The sequence below is a fragment of the Panicum virgatum genome, chromosome 6K (genome assembly GCF_016808335.1).
Source record: "Panicum virgatum strain AP13 chromosome 6K, P.virgatum_v5, whole genome shotgun sequence".
NCBI lineage: Eukaryota > Viridiplantae > Streptophyta > Magnoliopsida > Poales > Poaceae > Panicum > Panicum virgatum.
In genome coordinates, this window is record NC_053141.1 from 6286688 (window position 1) to 6304430 (window position 17743).

The window sequence follows — 17743 nt, forward strand, 5'->3', positions numbered from 1 at the left end:
GCGAGCATCCTCACCCACACGCCTGCAGTTGAGCTCCGCCCGCAGGTCTTCTGTTCGTGCACCCCTCACTGTGGGGGAGCGCACGGATGCTGACGCACCACCCTGGCGCCGGTGGTAGGGTACCACCGCATTGCCAGGAGGAGGTCGCTGCCCAGTCCTTGCAGAACTGGGGGAGGCCTGAGCCAGATGGAGGAGACGGTCGACGTCGTCCCGCCACTGCCTCAGGGCGTCTGGCGAGGCTGCAGCAACTGGGGGGTTGCGAAGCAACTCCCTAGCCGCCGCCAGCGCTCCGCCGCTCGCAGCTTGTGAAGGGGCCCTAGATGGGTGCCTTGACTCTTGCTGGCGAGCAGCATGCGCCGCCGCCGATGGTGGTTGCTCCACAGGCACAGTTGCCCCTGGAGCAGGAAGGCGAGAGGCGTGTAGCGCGGATAATGCCACACCCTCTGTCATCTCCACGTCGTCCACACGAACCATGGAGACGAGGAAGAGATGAACTGCGACCAGCTAAATGCCCCTACCTGGCGCACCAAATGTCGTGGTGTGGCAAACCACAGCCGGGTGGCGGAATGCACCCGCCTAAGCCCAGAGGGTGAGTACTCGGGGGTTAGCTAGGACTAGTTCGATCTCGCTCAAGGACACCAAGAACACGATGAACACACACCGGGTTTAGAGTGGTTCGGGCCGCCGGAACGTAATACCCTACGTCCACTGTGTGCTTGTTATCGCCATAAATTAACAGGATTAATTTATGGGCCCAAAGCAAGATGGGCTTGAAGCAGGAGAATTAGAAGGCTTGTAAATCGGCTCCTGCGTGAGCATTTGGGCTACATGGGCCATGTATTTTTAGATTTAGTTTAAGATTAGAGATAGAGTCCGATCGGGACAAGATTAGTTTAGGTTGTTTCCCAAGTCTCCGGACTATAAATATGTACCCTATGTTATTCATAAGGAGAGGACATCACCACGTCTCGCAATCAACAATCTCGGCGCATTGCCACCCCTAATCTTAGGGTTTCATCCAAGTAAGCGCCATGCTGCCCTGATCGCTTCTCGCGATCAGGGCAGCGTTGTTCTTGATTTTACCTTGGTATTACTCGTACTGAAGCGTTTTTGATGGTGAGTAGTACTAGTTATCCTGATGTTCGTAGCATGACCTTTAGTAGATCTGTCGTGCTTTGTTGCTTATTGTCTACGAATACCATGTTGTCTTTACGCGATTATGTTATCATCTTAGATTAGCTCTTGTTGCATAGAGTTAGCTGCGTAAAGGCAACACCCTGCTTCCTTTATGTTTAGTAGATTTGATCTGTCACGGTTTGCTCTTATTCTTGAGAGTTGGCGTAATATCTGCTAGGTTAGGCCTTGCAAACGGGTTGGATGATCCGGTGGTGTGTTAGATGCTCTGCTTTAGTCTTAACAGGGAATTGATCCGGGAATCGGCTCTTGCTAGTTCTTAGGCCTATGTTTTGGTTATGGTTTAGTTATCTGTTACGTTTATTAGGCCCAATCACGTGTAGGATGTTCCGATCTAGCAGTGAAGCCTTCACCGTTGTGGATTAGATCTTTTTAGATTTAATTGAAGCAGCTTTATAGTTATTCGCTTTAATCATCAATATCCGGATGCAAACAGATCCCATCTGACACCGGGACTCGATCGGCTCTTTAAAGCCGATGCAAGAGTCGTCCCGGGGAGCCGATCACGGCTCGGACTTATGTTTCCACGTGTTTGTGTATGCAGGGGAATCATTGCAAGCACGTCCGCACCTTCCTGATCAGGTATAGGTCAGGTGGCACGCCCTGCGTCTTCACAAGCCACGGCGTGTGCTGGAATTGCGGGCCGTCGACGAGGGAGCAGTGCCTGCCAGCGCCCCGGCAACCTCCCGGCTCTTCGTGTTGCCTGTCGCTGCTCGCCGGTGGGTTTCGACCGACAACACATTCTGGCACACCCGGTGGGACCTTCATCAACAACAACGCCCACCGCAGAGATGGCAGGAGCTCAAGATCAAGAACCCGCTCCCAAGCTCATCACATATGAAGAGCTCCCTCCTGAACACAAGAAGAAGTATGATGAGATCAAAGCTCTGTTGGAAGCCGATCTCATCGGCTCTTTTGAAAGGACCCGCAACCACGGCATTAAGTGGAAGGGGTTCTCACCTGAAGGCGCTCTCGACAACGTAGATTTGTCTGTACCATCAGAGGAGCGCACCAGGGCTCTGCGTCAGGAGATGAATTACATGGTGGCCCACACGCTTCATCGGCACTCTCAGAGCCTGATGAATGGTGGCCCACACGCTTAATCGCTCGCAGAAGCGCAGGGTGCAGCCCTTGCGTAATCTAGAAGAGGCAGAAGCAAAGTACCTTGACGTGCTGAGGAAGGCGCGTCCGGACCTCGCGGAACAAGTCAAGCATCCGCGAAGGGTGGAAAGGCGCCCTTCAAGGAATGAGTGGCGCCCCAAGCAGACAAAAGCCGATGAGAAGCCATCGGCTGATGTGAACATGGTGTTCGTGCTCCCGTCAGAGTTCCGGGCACCCCAACCGGAGGACTTGCCTGTTGCACAGTTGGATCTTGGCCCCCAGCCGATCATCTTTGAGAAGCCAAAGGAAAAAATCTACAAACATCTGAAGGGGCTGTATCTCAAAGGTTTCATCAACGGTAAACACGTCAATAGGATGCTGGTTGACACCGGTGCTACGGTCAACCTGATGCCATATTCAGTGCTGCGCCGGTTGGGACATTCTTCTGTCGACCTAATTAAGACCAATGTGATGCTCAATGACTTCAACGGGCAACCATCAGTGGCAATGGGGGTTCTTAATGTGGAGCTGACAGTGGGTCGCAAGACGATCCCGACTTCGTTCTTCATCGTCAACAACAAGAGTACATACACGGTACTGCTTGGGAGGGATTGGATTCACGCCAACTGTTGTATCCCTTCTACAATGCATCAGTATCTCGTCCAATGGTATGGTGATGAAGTGGAAGTGGTCCCTGCAGACGATTCCAGCAAAGTCTCGCTTGCAGATATGAATGCCTGGGATGCAGAAGGACAAGATCCAATCTCAGGGATCGACCTGGAAGATTGTGATCGGATCGAAGCGACAAAAAATGGACTGAGGCTGGTCTTATCCACTGGCCTCACAGAGTAAGTACATCCTGGCATGCTACGGGGTGTAATAGAGATAGAGAGGCCGGTCCCAGCGACCGGCCCCGAAAAATAGAAAAATCCTATTTAGGGTCGGAATTGTTACATCATGTACATACGATGGCCTGCTCCAGCAGTTGGCCACTCATTGATTGTTTGGTTTCGAATGATAATGGAAGAGTAGAAACGGCCAGCCCATGCGGTTGGCCAAATAATTTTTCTTGTCATCTCCCTGTGTTTGCCGCTGATCTTGTGGAAAATGAGGACCCGCCTGCGTTCGCAGCTGGTTTTTCAGACGACGGCAAGCTGGGATACGGGTTCACGTCAGCTGATGATTTGGAAGAGATTGACATCGGTCCTGGGGATAAGCCACGGCCGACATTTATCAGCAAGAAGTTGGATCCGGTCTTGCGTGAGGAGATGATTGCACTGCTGAAAGAGTACCAGGATTGTTTTGCATGGGACTACACCGAGATGCCCGGTCTAGACAGAAGCATCGTTGAGCATCAGCTCCCGCTCAAGAAGGGGTTTCGGCCGTTTCAGTAACGAGCACGTCAGATGAAGGCCGAAGTCTTAGAAGAAGTCAAGAAAGAGGTGGAGAAGATGTTGGATGCTGGGTTCATCAGGCCGTGCCGGTATGCAGAATGGGTCTCTAGCGTGGTACCGGTACAAAAGAAGGATGGCCGATGGCATGTCTGCGTCGATTTTAGAGATCTCAACAGAGAAACGCCGAAGGACGAATACCCGTTGCAGAGACATTGATCAACGCAGCTGCCGGCCACAAAATGATGAGTTTTATGGATGGTAATGCCGGCTACAACCAGATCTTCATGGCCCCAGAAGATGTAAACAAGACCGCGTTCAGAGTACCAGGCGCAGTCGGCTTGTTCGAATATTTGGTTATGACCTTTGGACTGAAAAATGCCGGTGCAACGTACCAACGTGCCATGAATTACATTTTTCATGATCTCATCGGCAAACTAGTAGAAATTTATATTGATGCTGTCGTGGTCAAATCCAAATCAACTGGGGGCACCTAGAAGATCTACGTCAAGTTTTGGAGCGGACTCGAAGGTTTGGGCTCAAAATGAACCCAAAGAAGTGCGCCTTTGGCGTGTCGGCCGGTCAATTTTTGGGATTCCTGGTGCATGAACGGGGAATCGAGATCGGCCTGAAGAGTCAAGAAGCTATGAAGACGATGAAGCCACCTACTACAAACAAAGAGTTACAGAAGCTCATCGGTAAAATTAACTTTGTCAGACGATTTATTTCTAATCTGTCTGGGTGCATCGAACCGTTCATGGGTTTAGTGAAGATCAAATGCGATGATGAATTTCGCTGGGGGCAGAACAGCAGCAAGCTTTCGATGAAATTAAAGAATATTTATCAAAGCCTCCAGTGTTGGTTCCTCCTCAGCAAGATAGGCCGTTCTATGTGTACCTATCTGTGGGTGACATTTCCATTGCTTCGGTGTTAATCCAGAAGCACGACGGCCAGGAGAGGGTGGTTTTCTACCTCAGCAGGCGCATGTTAGACGCCGAGACCAGGTACCCTGAAATCGAGAAGCTTTGCCTTTGCTTATTCTTTACATGTACAAAGCTTCGTCATATTTTGCTCTCGGCGGAAACAATTGTCATATGCAAATCGGATGTCATAAAGCATATGCTGTCAGCTCCTGTCCTAAAAGGCCGGCTCGGAAAGTGGATGTTTGCATTGTCAGAGTTCGATATCCGATATCAGCCTGCGAAGGCAGTCAAAGGACAGGCACTGGCGGATCTTGTTGCAGACAGGATCAGCACTGATATTGCTGCATTATTTATTCGTGCTTGGGTTATGTTTTTTGACGGATCGGCTTGTGATGATGGGTGCGGTGTGGGAATTCTTTTGGTGTCGCCTAGAGGGGTGAGTTACTCTTTTTCCATCAGGTTGACTGCCCCATGCACCAATAATTTGGTGGAATATGAAGCCGTTCGCAAAGGGATGGAACTACTCCTCGAAGCTGGTGCAGAAGCGGTGGAAATATTCGGAGATTCCAAGCTGGTGATTTCTCAGCTCACGGAAGAATATAGATGTGAGAGCGAGGCTCTTTTTCCGATATGGATGCAGTGCCGTGTGTTGATGACATGATTCAGGTACATCAATTTCCACTGGATACGAAGAACTCTAAACAATGAAGCTAATGATTTAGCACAGATGGCTTCAGGGTACAAAGAAACAGCCGATGGGGTTGATGTAGAGGTTCAGTTTCTGAACCTGGAGACTGGAGAGCCGATATCTTCAATTATTTGAAGGATTCGGCTCGGGGGGCACCCAGAAGGATAAGACTCAAGGCCATGAAGTATGTTCTGATAGGGGATGATATGTTCTACAGGACCTTGGAAGGACTACTGCTTAAATGTCTGGGACCTTCAGAGTCAAATCGGCTCTTGCGTGAGGTTCATGAAGGAGCCTGCGGTACTCATCAATCGGCTCATAAGATGAAGTGGCTGATTAGGCGATCGGGTTATTACTGGCCCACTATGCTTGAAGATTGCTTCAAGTATTACAAAGGATGTCAGGCATGTCAGAGGTTTGGCAAAATTCAGATAGTGCCAGCATCAGTAATGAATCCTATCATCAAGCTGTGGCCATTCAGAGGTTGGGCCATGGACATGATTGGACAGATCAACCCATCGTCTAGCAAGGGTCACCAATGGGTCTTAGCTGCTATAGATTATTTCACAAAGTGGGTAGAAGCAGTGCCCATGAGATCAGTAGCGTCAAGAGATGTGATCAGCTTTATCAAAGAACACATCATTCATAGATTTGGGATCCCTCAGACCATTACGACCGATGGAGGATCGGTCTTTATATCAGAGGAATTCAGGAAGTTTGCCAATGACATCGGGATTAAGCTGATCAGATCATCTCCGTATTATGCCCAAGCCAATGGACAAGCTGAAGCATCCAACCAGAGCCTCATCAAGCTCATAAAGAGAAAGATCGATGAATATCCTAGGCACTGGCATGAGGTGTTGTCAGAAGCTTTGTGGGCATATCGTATTTCATGTCACGGGTCCACCAAGACATCGCCGTACCATTTAGTCTACGGCCAAGATGCTGTGTTACCTTGGGAAATCACGGCCAGGTCAAGGCGTGTCGAGTTTCAGAATGATCTATCTGCTGAATAGTATGCGGCCCTGACGAACGATAATGTGGAGGATCTGACAGAGCTAAGGCTTTGGTCGCTGGAGAAGATCAAGGAGAATAAGGCTAAAGTTGCTCGTGCGTACAACACAAAGGTCAAGCCAAAGAATTTTCAGGTTGGAGACTTGGTTTGGGAGGCAGTATTGCCATTGGGAACTAAAGATAGAAAATATGGCAAGTGGTCTCCAACTTGGCACGGACCATACAAGATTGATCAAGTCTTGCCTGGGAATGCATACATGCTTGAGGAGCTGGATGGTGTCAAGTTTCATGTTGCTATCAATGGTCAACACCTCAAGAAGTATTTCCCGAGCATGTGGGAAGGTGAGTGACAAGAGCCGATGAGATCCATCCGGCTGTACTGAGATAGGCCAACACGTTGAGTTGGCCGGTAAAAAAAATGAATGAGAAGGCCAACACGTTGAGTTGGCTAGTAAAAAAATACATGTGAGGAGCAAGATAGCCGATGTGCGACCATCGACTTAAGATGTTTTAAACAGTTACAAGTTCCAGGTTAACAGGCAGTATAATTGTTTCTTGAGCCTATCTACTGGTTCAGGAATTCTTCTATGGCGTGGATGGCTTCTGTGCGGACGGCGTCTGCTCTTGCTATGATTGCTTCGTCATCCTTGTCATCGCCTGTAACTATCTACCGACTCAAGGTGCTTATCTCTGCAAACTCTGCTTGTATCTGCTCGGCTATTTCCTGGGTTTCTTGTTCGGAGTTTGCGATGGAAGTTTCCTCGGCCTAGGATGAGTTTCTTGGTGGTACGGACCTTTTCTTCGAGTTCTGTCAGTTCTTTCTTCAGGAGGTCGAGTCGTTTCTTGTTGGCAGACACGTCAGCCTTGGTATCTAGAGTTGCCTTCTTCTGGCTGAGGGCCTTGCACTTTTGAGCAATGTCAGCTTTCAGAGAAGCATGAGAGCGACGTGCTTCTATTCTTTGTTGTGCTTTGTTCACTTCTACCCAGAAGAATGGAAGATTGCAAGCTGGCCAAAGCTTGATTTGCAGTGGCTCCGAGAGTTGGGATTCTATTTGCTCGAAGATGTTCTTTATTTCACTGGAATCGCCAACTAGAGCAGTGAGTGGAGCAGATAGCAGATCCTTGATGAGATGAAGCTGATGTGCCAAATTAGCCGATTGCTGTAAAGATGGTGTTTTTGCTCCAGGGGCGGTCAGACCCATTGATACCGGGTCAAAGGAGAGCAAGCTTGAAATGTCAAAGCCCTGTGGATATATCTGGAGTTAGAGCAAGATGCATTTATAAAGCTATCGGCTGGTTCAGGATTGGTTCTTGTAATGATACCTGTTCTGAAGAAGAAGCGTTGGGCGGTTCAAGAGCAATCGTCCTAATAGAGTTTGTGTCGTCATCAAGAACATTGACTGCGTTAGCTTGCCCTTCGTTTGCCTCTATCAGTATGTTGGGATTTGCAATCATCTCATGTTGTACTGGGCTTTCTGCGTTGGAGATGTCTTCAGCCATGTCCTGAAAATAGAATTACAGTCAACCAGAGTACATGTGTGTGCAATGAAGAAGAAGTTTTAGAAGATGAGTTACCTGGTTGGTGTTGGACTCTGATGGACTTGGGGAAGCTGGTGCTGGTTTCTTGATGACTCGTCTAGTGATCATCTTCCTTTTCTTGGTCAAGACTCGGAGGGCAACGCTTGCAGAAGTTTATCTTCGTTTGGAAGCCGGCTGAAGTAAGTCTGGCTGAATAGTCATTATCACTTTCTTCATTGATGGTGATCCTTTGCAAAAAAGTGCATCAGGAGCAGTTGGAAGAAAGTGGAATGGCTCCCCGTTGCTGGTCATAGGTTCTGGACCATCTTGTTGCTGCCAACAGGGTAAGCAAGGATTAGTCAGGTAAAGGAATGGATGATCTAGAAAGAGCAAAATGCATGAATTCAATACCTCTTCCTCGGGGATTACATATTCAGGATCAATTTGCTGCAGTCGAGGACCTAGAGCTTTTCTGAAAACATGGGTTTTCCACATTCCCCACCATGTGCTAAAATCGATCGATGAAGGATCAAAGGATAGATCGACTGGTATTGGAATGTGGAGATCATTGAGCATGCTATAGCATCTTGAACTGGTGAGGCCATCAGTCAGATCGGCTCTGCTCTCCACCAAGTGGTGAATATGGAAGTGGGGAGGGACCTGTCCTAGGCCAAATTACCGAGCTGCTATGACTAGTTGATAAGATTCATAACCTGGCTTGATGATTCTATTAGAGGTGCTGATGCCAACAGGAAGGAAGCCGGGTCAAATCATCAGGGAATATAGATGCCGAGTGCTGTCGTCATCGGCAAAATTATCTAGTCTGAAGGCAGTTGGGTTCTCGAAAGATTCAGATTCAGTAAATGGAAAGTAAAGGGGATTCTCTAAGCCTTTATAGAAGATTCTGAACCAGTTTGCTGCATCTGCTGAATTCAGTTTACTGCCAGGAAGACTAAATAAAGCTTGACCATAGCTAGTACATCTAATTGTTTTGCCACTCTCACCAGAAAAAGAGTTCTTGGTTAGGCCTTGGAATTTGGGGATATGATGCTGAAAGTATAGTTGTGCCCACAACTGAATAAACCACCAAGGGCCTCTAGCTCTCAGCTTCTTCTGGTTAAGATAGTTAGATGTCATCAAATGGAGATATCTGTAGGTTTCTCCAAGAAAAAGTTTGCCTAGGCCGATGTGATTGCCATGGGCCAGGTGGTAGGCCAAGGGAAGATAGTTCTTAGTTGGAGCTAAAGAAGGGCCACAGAAGATGAAATGCTCTAGCCAAATATTTAAGAAGGCTGTGTGTTCCTTCTCAGTCACTAGACCTTTTGTTTTCATGTGCTGATTCATGTAAGTACCCCAGTTTGTGCAGTTAACCTTGGAAGAAAGTTTGAAGGGGACTTCTACCATTTTATGGGCAGTTGAATAGGAGATCCAATATCTAGGCCAGTGATCATGGTGACATCTAGCAGAGTGGGAGTCATGGGTCCATGACCAAAGAGAAAACAGTTCAGAGCATCAGACCAAAAATAGCCGATGGTTTTCAGAAGATTTTCATCTTTGTCAAATGGAGACAATGATAAGGTAAGTGCATCGGCTATGTTTAAATCCTGCCACAAGGGCATATAGGTTTTTGCTACTCTGCTGTACCATGTAATCCAGCTCTCAGGGGGATTAGGCCAGGCTCTTAAGCAGCCGGCCCAGAGGTTCAGATCGATGTTTTGACTCACAAAAGGGATCCTATTTGCTTCACAAGAGATCAAATCTATGGGGTTTTCCTGGGTTCGTGGGCCAAGACAGAAAGATTTTGGATTGGAAGGATGCAGCAGAAGAATGTCTGACACCTGAAGTTCAGAAATTCAGAAGTATGCATATGGTGTCATATTTCAGAGTTCATTGTTTCAGAGGCTTAGTAAGCTGAAGAAAACTAAAGGATTAAGCCGAATATTACCTTCAGGCTGCAGATTGCCGCATCATCGATTACAGAGCTTGTCGTCTGAGCTGCAGAATCTGCCATGGTCTAGATCCATTGACTTAGGGTTTGTTTGCTGTGGATTCTGATTCGAATTCCGGGTGCTTGGAGAGTTCTTGCTCGAATTTGTAGAGCTTGGTTTTCGAATTACGCTCGAATTTGAGAGTTTGTCGAGTTCAGTTCAAGGTGGAAGTGATACTCTACTCTTGTGTGGGTTGCTTCTAGTTTGAATTTCGTCGGCTCTTGCAAATTTATAGAAGCCTGATGCGTTGCCATCGGCTTTTTGGAAAGTAAACAGATGCACGAAATTGAAAGAAATTCGATTTCATTAAAGGAAAGTTCATTATAAGGAAAGCCATTTTACAAAGGAATTAATCCTTCGGCTTTGTGATCCTACCCCTACGATGCTACAGTACTACTTCTACTCCTCGTAGGTACCTAGTACCTACGGCGTTTGGGGCTTCGAGCTGGCGCGTCCCCGCTGTCATCGTCGTCATCATCGTCACTGCCGAAGGCGCTGCTGCCGCCCTCGGACCCGAAGTCGCTCCAGCCGTTGCCGCCGCCGCTGTTCTCTTCCTCGATGTCCTCCTCGGAGGACCCGAGGAACCGTAAGGGCTTTCCGCCCATCGGTTCGTCTTCATCGGAGGAGGGGTCGATCTCCTCTTCCGAGGAGGAGTCGACTCCCTCCGAGATAGAGTCGATGGAGGAGGCGAAGAGGGAAGAAGAAGGAGATGAGGAAGAGGAAGAAGAGGAATCTCCAAAAGAGTTGGAGCCAGAGGAAGAAGAGATGGCCATGGCTGGTGAAGGATTGGGGTTTTCTGCGCTACTGGCTTTGGTAGAAGGAGTTCGCTGTGAAGAAGAGCCGATTCGGGGTGAAATTAAATAGTGAAAAGATGGAAGACGAATTGGCAGTTTCACGTTCTACGAGGAGCCAGTTGCAGAGACGTTGCATCTTCCTTGGTGGTTGCAGTATGTTTAATGAGCATTAACGGGAAGATGAAGCGACGGAATGGTTTTGGAACTATCATTGCCAAAACCAGGGGGGCATGTGTTATCGTCATAAATTAACAGGATTAATTTATGGGCCCAAAGCAAGATGGGCTTGAAGCAGGAGAATTAGAAGGCTTGTAAATTGGCTCTTGTGTGAGCATTTGGGCTACATGGGCCATGTATTTTTAGATTTAGTTTAAGATTAGAGATAGAGTCTGATCGGGACAAGATTAGTTTAGATTGTTTCCCAAGTCTCCGGACTATAAATATGTACCCTATGTTATTCATAAGGAGAGGATACCATCACGTCTCGCAATCAACAATCTCGGCGCATCGCCACCCCTAATCTTAGGGTTTCATCCAAGTAAGCGCCATGCTGTCCTGATCGCTTCTCGCGATCAGGGCAGCGTTGTTCTTGCTTTTACCTTGGTATTACTCGTACTAAAGCGTTTTTGATGGCGAGTAGTACTAGTTATCCTGATGTTCGTAGCATGACCTTTAGTAGATCTGTCGTGCTTTGTTGCTTATTGTCTACAAATATCATGTTGTCTTTACGCGATTATGTTATCATCTTACATTAGCTCTTGTTGCATAGAGTTAGCTGCGTAAAGGCAACACCCTGCTTCCTTTATGTTTAGTAGATTTGATCTGTCACGGTTTGCTCTTATTCTTGAGAGTTGGCGTAATATCTGCTAGGTTAGGCCTTGCAAACGGGTTGGATGATCCGGTGGCGTGTTAGATGCTCTGCTTTAGTCTTAACAGGGAATTGATCCGGGAATCGGCTCTTGCTAGTTCTTAGGCCTCTGTTTTGGTTATGGTTTAGTTGTCTGTTACGTTTATTAGGCCCAATCACGTGTAGGATGTTCCGATCTAGTAGTGAAGCCTTCACCATCGTGGATTAGATCTTTTTAGATTTAATTGAAGCAGCTTTATAGTTATTCGCTTTAATCATCAATATCCGGATGCAAACAGATCCCATCTGACACCGGGACTCGATCGGCTCTTTAAAGCCGATGCAAGAGTCGTCCCGGGGAGCTGATCACGGCTCGGACTTATGTTTCCACGTGTTTGTGTATGCAGGCGAATCATTGCAATCACGTCCGCACCTTCCTGACCAGGTATAGGTCAGGTGGCACGCCCTGCGTCTTCACAAGCCGTGGCGTGTGCTGGAATTGCGGGCCGTCAACGAGGGAGCAGTGCCTGCCAGCGCCCCGGCAACCTCCCGGCTCTTCGTGTTGCCTGTCGCTGCTCGCCGGTGGGTTTTGACCGACAACAGTGTTGTATTGCTCAAGACTGAAGAGTTGGAGCTGAGTCCAGCGTGCGTCTGAGTGTGCTCTAAATTGCCCGAGAGAGCCTGAGAGAGCCTGAGAGAGCCCGAGAGAGCCTGTTGTGTACAGCGAGCGCCTCCCTTTTATATCTCAAGGGAGACGCGTACATGGCCGTTGGGTCCCCGGCAGGTGGGCCCAACCGGTGTAGTATAATGTACTGTTCATACATTATGGCGTTGCAGGCGAAGGGTATCTCTCTCCTGGATTTCTTGCCTGCTCCTGGAATCCCCCGTTCAGCATGTCCAGGCACTGTCTTGTCGAAACGGCGCCAGGTGTAGCTAGCGGCGTCGCCTGCCACGTAGCTGAACGGGCCGTGTAGCTTGCGGCGTAGGCGGCATGATGGTAAAAGTGTCGTGCCGTCATATCTAATTAATGCAGCAGACGGGCTCTGCATGGGTGCGGCGCAGGCGGCTGAACTGTGTACCTCGGTAACACGCGGTCCACAGTGAGGCCTGTCAAAGGCTGCCCCGCGTGCCGCGGTGACAGAGCACGCCTCAACCACCCTCATTGAATGCGGTGGGTGGGCGAGCCTTCCAGTGGAAGACCCGCGCCCGCGCCCGTATCTGCGGGACACGTGGAGCATCCGGACCCCTCCTGGTGGTATGTTAGCTCTACGCGCATGGGAGGTCCGAACAGCTCGCGGGGAGGTCCCGGACCCCTATGGGGGGTCCGAGCCCCCGGTAGTTGGTTCGGAGCATCCCCTCCTCTGGGACACGTGGCGTCACCGGACCCACCCCAGAGCTGGGAGCGGGTCCGGGGCCGTTGGCCTGGTGAGGTAGGAGCCTGACCCTTGGGGCCCGGCAGCTCCGCCCCTTATGGCGTTAGTCGCGGATGACTATGCGAGTCCTGCCTTGGTGCAGTAGAAGTGGGTATCCCTGCTACAGGGTAACGACAAATTCGCTTGACCTTGAACCTGATGCCCACCATCACTCTGATCCAGATGCTGCCTGGGATTAACAAATTTGTCAATTTAGTTCAAGGAAATTGTAATTGTGCACTGCAAGGATAGAACCCGCCAATGAGCCAACAATTATGCACACAAAAAACTTTGTTCTATTGTACTGTTGGTAAAGTGTGACATGCTCAGCTCAACCAAGAATTAATCAATATACATCTGACTGCTGCACAACCCACACAATCCATGTCACATTAATCCATGTCAAGCAATGCTGTCGGCCCAGTCAATTCTTATTTTGCATGGCACAGACACAGTCACAAACATCATATCGGAAAGTTTTCAGCCCTGCAAATCAATCACAAACTTATCCATAGTTTGGAGGAGCAAACTGATGGATCACAAACACTCTTATACGGTTACATGTATATATGCCATGCTTCTATACTTGATGGTTCACGAGTGAATTTAAGGTTACACAACAATACACATGAACCAACTATTGTCTCACAAAATTAGTAGGGTTTCAGATTGTAGTATTGCATTTAAGGATTCACAAACTGATATTGTAAAACTGCATCATGGTTTAATCACTTAGTTTTAGCTCTTTAATGAAAACAAAATCAGAAATATGCTTGAATGAAATGCTTCTTTATGAGATCCTGACTATGATATCCTGGATCTTCTTTTACTAGTAGAATTGCACAATCTGATAACCGAGACTTTGAAAATGAAATGATGCAGTACCTGGCCAGCTTCAACGCCATATTGAAATTTCCTTGCTGAGACAAGAGTTTATACAGTCATATAGAAGCTTCATTGTGATGCATGCCACATACTGGGAGGAATATCTGTAATAGATTTGCAGCGAATACTAAGATCTGTGGGGAGGAAAAAAAAAATTGTTTGGGTCTATGTTACACGGATACTGGTACAGGTATCGGATACGATACGTATCGGATACGATACGTATCGGATACGCGGATACGCACTTTCCCAAAAAACACTGATACGGGGATACGGCTAGGATAATTAATAATTATATATAAATATCACATAGATATTCAGCAAGTGAGATTTTACTCTTGAGTAACTTCTCCTATACTCAGATGTGCAAGACTTGCATGTCCATATAACATTACCTCTATAACTAGCCTTCTCTAAAAGCACAACTGATTCCACAAGGGGTTCTTCAGTTGCTGCTCATCTAGTTCTATTGCAGCAAGTTCATCATTTTGTATCATCTATTCATCTCTTATTACCAAAACAGCATTTGGGTGGGCTGATTACTGCTTTGGGCTGTATCTCATCTGGCCCAAAAGTATCGGATACGCGTATCCAAGCAAATACGTATCCGTTTTTTCAGGATACGGCTAGAAATGTATCCGAGGCGTATCCGGGGCGTATCCGTATCCGATACGTATCGGATACCAATACGCCACCTCTAGGAGTATCCGCGTAACAGAGGTTTGTGTAAAGGAGAGGATATGAGAGAATAGTGGCTTGTATTCCTCCAAAACCTAGAAGGGTGGGATATATAGTTCCTATACATGGGCCTCTGGATGGGCCTCTATACATGGGCTCAATATACTCCAACACCCCTCCGCAGTTTGAACTACCGGCGCAGTGGTATTCAAGACTGGACAACAAGAAAGCTAACACCCCCCGCAGTCTGAACTACCGACACAACGGTGTTCAAGACTGGACAAGAAGAGAGTACAAATAGAGTACAAAGGGCAAATACCCCCCCCCCCCACAGCCACAACTAGCCACCGGCTACGTTGAGGCTGGATCGAAACTCCGAGAAGGTCGACGAGGGCAACCCCTTGGTGAAGATGTCAGCAAACTGGGAGGTAGTCGGGACATGGAGTACCCGAACATCGCCGATGGCGACCCTGTCGCGCACGAAGTGTAGGTCGATCTCCACGTGCTTTGTCCGCTGATGCTGGACGGGGTTGGTGGAGAGGTACACAGCGCTGACGTTGTCGCAGTAGACGAGCGTGCTCTTGGCAAGCGGGCTGTGAAGCTCCGCCAAGAGCTGTTGTAGCCAGGACGCCTCCGCCACGCCGTTGGCGACAGCCCGGTACTCCGCCTCGGCACTGGAGCGGGAGACAACCGGCTGCCGCTTGGACGACCAGGAGACCAGGTTGCCGCCCAGGAAGACGGCGTAGCCGGAGGTGGAGCAACGAGTGTCCGGGCAGCCAGCCCAGTCAGCGTCGGTGTAGACCACCAGCTCAGCAGAGGACTAGCAGTGAAGTACCAGGCCGAGGTCCACAGTGCCACGGACGTACCGGAGGAGATGCTTCAGCGCAGCAAGGTGTGACTCCCGGGGATCATGCATATGGAGACAGACCTGCTGAACAGTGTAGGTGAGGTCCGGCCTGGTGAAGGTGAGGTACTGCAAAGCGCCGGCCAAATTCCGGTAGGCAGTAGGGTCAGCCACCGGATCACCCAGAGCAGCAGACAGCTTCGCCTGAGTGTCGACTGGAGTGGAGCAGGGCTTGCAATCAGTCATCCCAGCCTGCTCCAGAATATCGAGGGCGTACTGCCGCTGGTGAAGTAGAAGACCAGACGGGCGAGGCTCAATAGTGACGCCCAAGAAGTGGTGGAGCTGACCGAGATCCTTCATAGCGAACTCCTGCTGCAGAGAGGAGATGACACTCTGAAGCAACTGCTGACTGGAAGCTGTGAGCACAATGTCATCGACATATAGCAGTAGATAGGCAGTCTCATCCCCACGGCGGTAGATGAAGAGAGACGTGTCAGACTTGGCCTCGGTGAATCCCAGTGTCAGCAAGAACGTGGCGAACCGAGAGTACCAAGCCCGAGGAGCATGCTTCAGACCATAGAGAGACTTGTTGAGCCGGCAGACCATATCCGGATGACTCGAGTCCACAAATCCCGCTGGCTGAGAGCAGTAGACAGTCTCTGACAAGGTGCCGTGAAGAAACGCATTCTTCACGTCCAGCTGGTGCATAGGCCAAGCGCGCGAGAGCGCAAGCGAGAGGACTGTGCGCACCATAGCGGGCTTCACGACCGGGCTGAAGGTCTCATCATAGTCCACACCAGGCCGCTGAGTGAACCCCCGGAGAACCCAGCGAGCCTTGTAGCGCTCCAGTGTGCCGTCAGCCCGACGCTTGTGCGTCCAGATCCACTTGCCAGTCACCACATTGCAACCAGACGGACGCGGCACGAGGTCCCACGTCTGGTTGGCAAGAAGAGCCGCGTACTCCTCTTCCATCGCGCGACGCCAGTGAGGATCTGCCAAGGCATCGCGGACAGAGGAGGGTACCGGAGAGACCCTCGGCTCTCCCTCGGTGGCGGAGAGAGTCGCGGTCTGGGACGCCATCCGCCGAGTCACCATGGGATGGATATGCCGAGGATCCCGATGTATGACCGGCGGGTGGTACACCTCCGACTCGACTCGAGAGGGAGCCAGAGGAGGCGGCGGCGGTGGCGGCGACGGCTCCGGTGTCGGCGTCGCAGGAGCCTCCGGAGCAGGAGGCGGCGCCGGTGTCGACGCCGAACGACGCCGGTACACCTGCACCGGCTCAGCGTACCGCTGCGGTGTCGGGGTCGGCGCCGAGCGGCGCCGGTACACCTATACCGGCTGATCGTACCGCGCAGGTGCAGGGGAAGGCACCAGGGCCGCGCGTGGCGCAGCGGGTGACACCGGGTCCGCGCGCGGCACGACCGGAGGTCCGGGGACCGCGCGTGGGGCGACTGCGGATACCGGGGCCGCGTTCGGCGCAGCAGGGATCACCGGAAACGGTGTCGTCGCACCGGGAAAACCTGCAGGAAAAGGACAGACAGGTAATGGTGGCTGAACCACCGGGTCAGTCGGAAACAGAGACTCCAGCTCGGGGTCAGGAGAAGGTGTAGAGGAGCTGGAGTAGGGGAAATCCGACTCGTCGAAGACGACGTGTCGGGAGATCAGGACGCGGCGAGTGGTGAGGTCAAAGCATCGGTACCCCTTGTGGTCAGGGGAGTACCGGAGGAACACACAACGAGTCGAGCGGGGCGCCAGCTTGTGAGGAGCTGTGGCGGAGGTGTTAGGGTAACACGCACACCCGAAGACCCGAAGGTGGTCGTAGCGAGGAGGGGTACCGAAGAGAGCGTGGTGTGGAGTGGGAGTAGGAGAAGCAGTGGACGGAAGGCGGTTGAGCAGGTAGGTGGCGGTGTGGAGGCTCTCAGCCCGGAAGCGCGGGGGGAGAGAAGCCTGGATCAGAAGGGTGCGCACGACGTCGTTCGTCGTGCGAATCATCCGCTCAGCTTTGCCGTTCTGAGGAGAGGTATACAGACAAGACATATGTAGCTGAACACCCCGAGACAAGAAGAAAGACCGGGAAGTGGAGTTATCGAACTCCCTCCCGTTGTCGCACTGCACGGCCTTAACGGTGAGGCCGAACTGAGTGGACACCCAGGCAAAGAAGTGGAGGAGGGTGGGGAAGGTCTCAGACTTGGCACGCAAAGGAAACGTCCAAGAGTAGTGCGAGAAGTCGTCGACCACCACCAGATAGTACTTGTAGCCAGAGAGGCTGAGTACAGGGGAGGTCCACAGGTCACAGTGAACAAGGTCGAATGCATGCGTCGCATGCGAAGAAGAAGAGGAAAAAGGAAGTCGAACATGACGACCGAGCTGGCACGCATGGCAGAGGGGCTGAGCAGGAGCCCTAGTACCAGGAACATCGGTACTACGACCGAGCTGAGCCAGAACGTCGCGGCCAGGGTGACC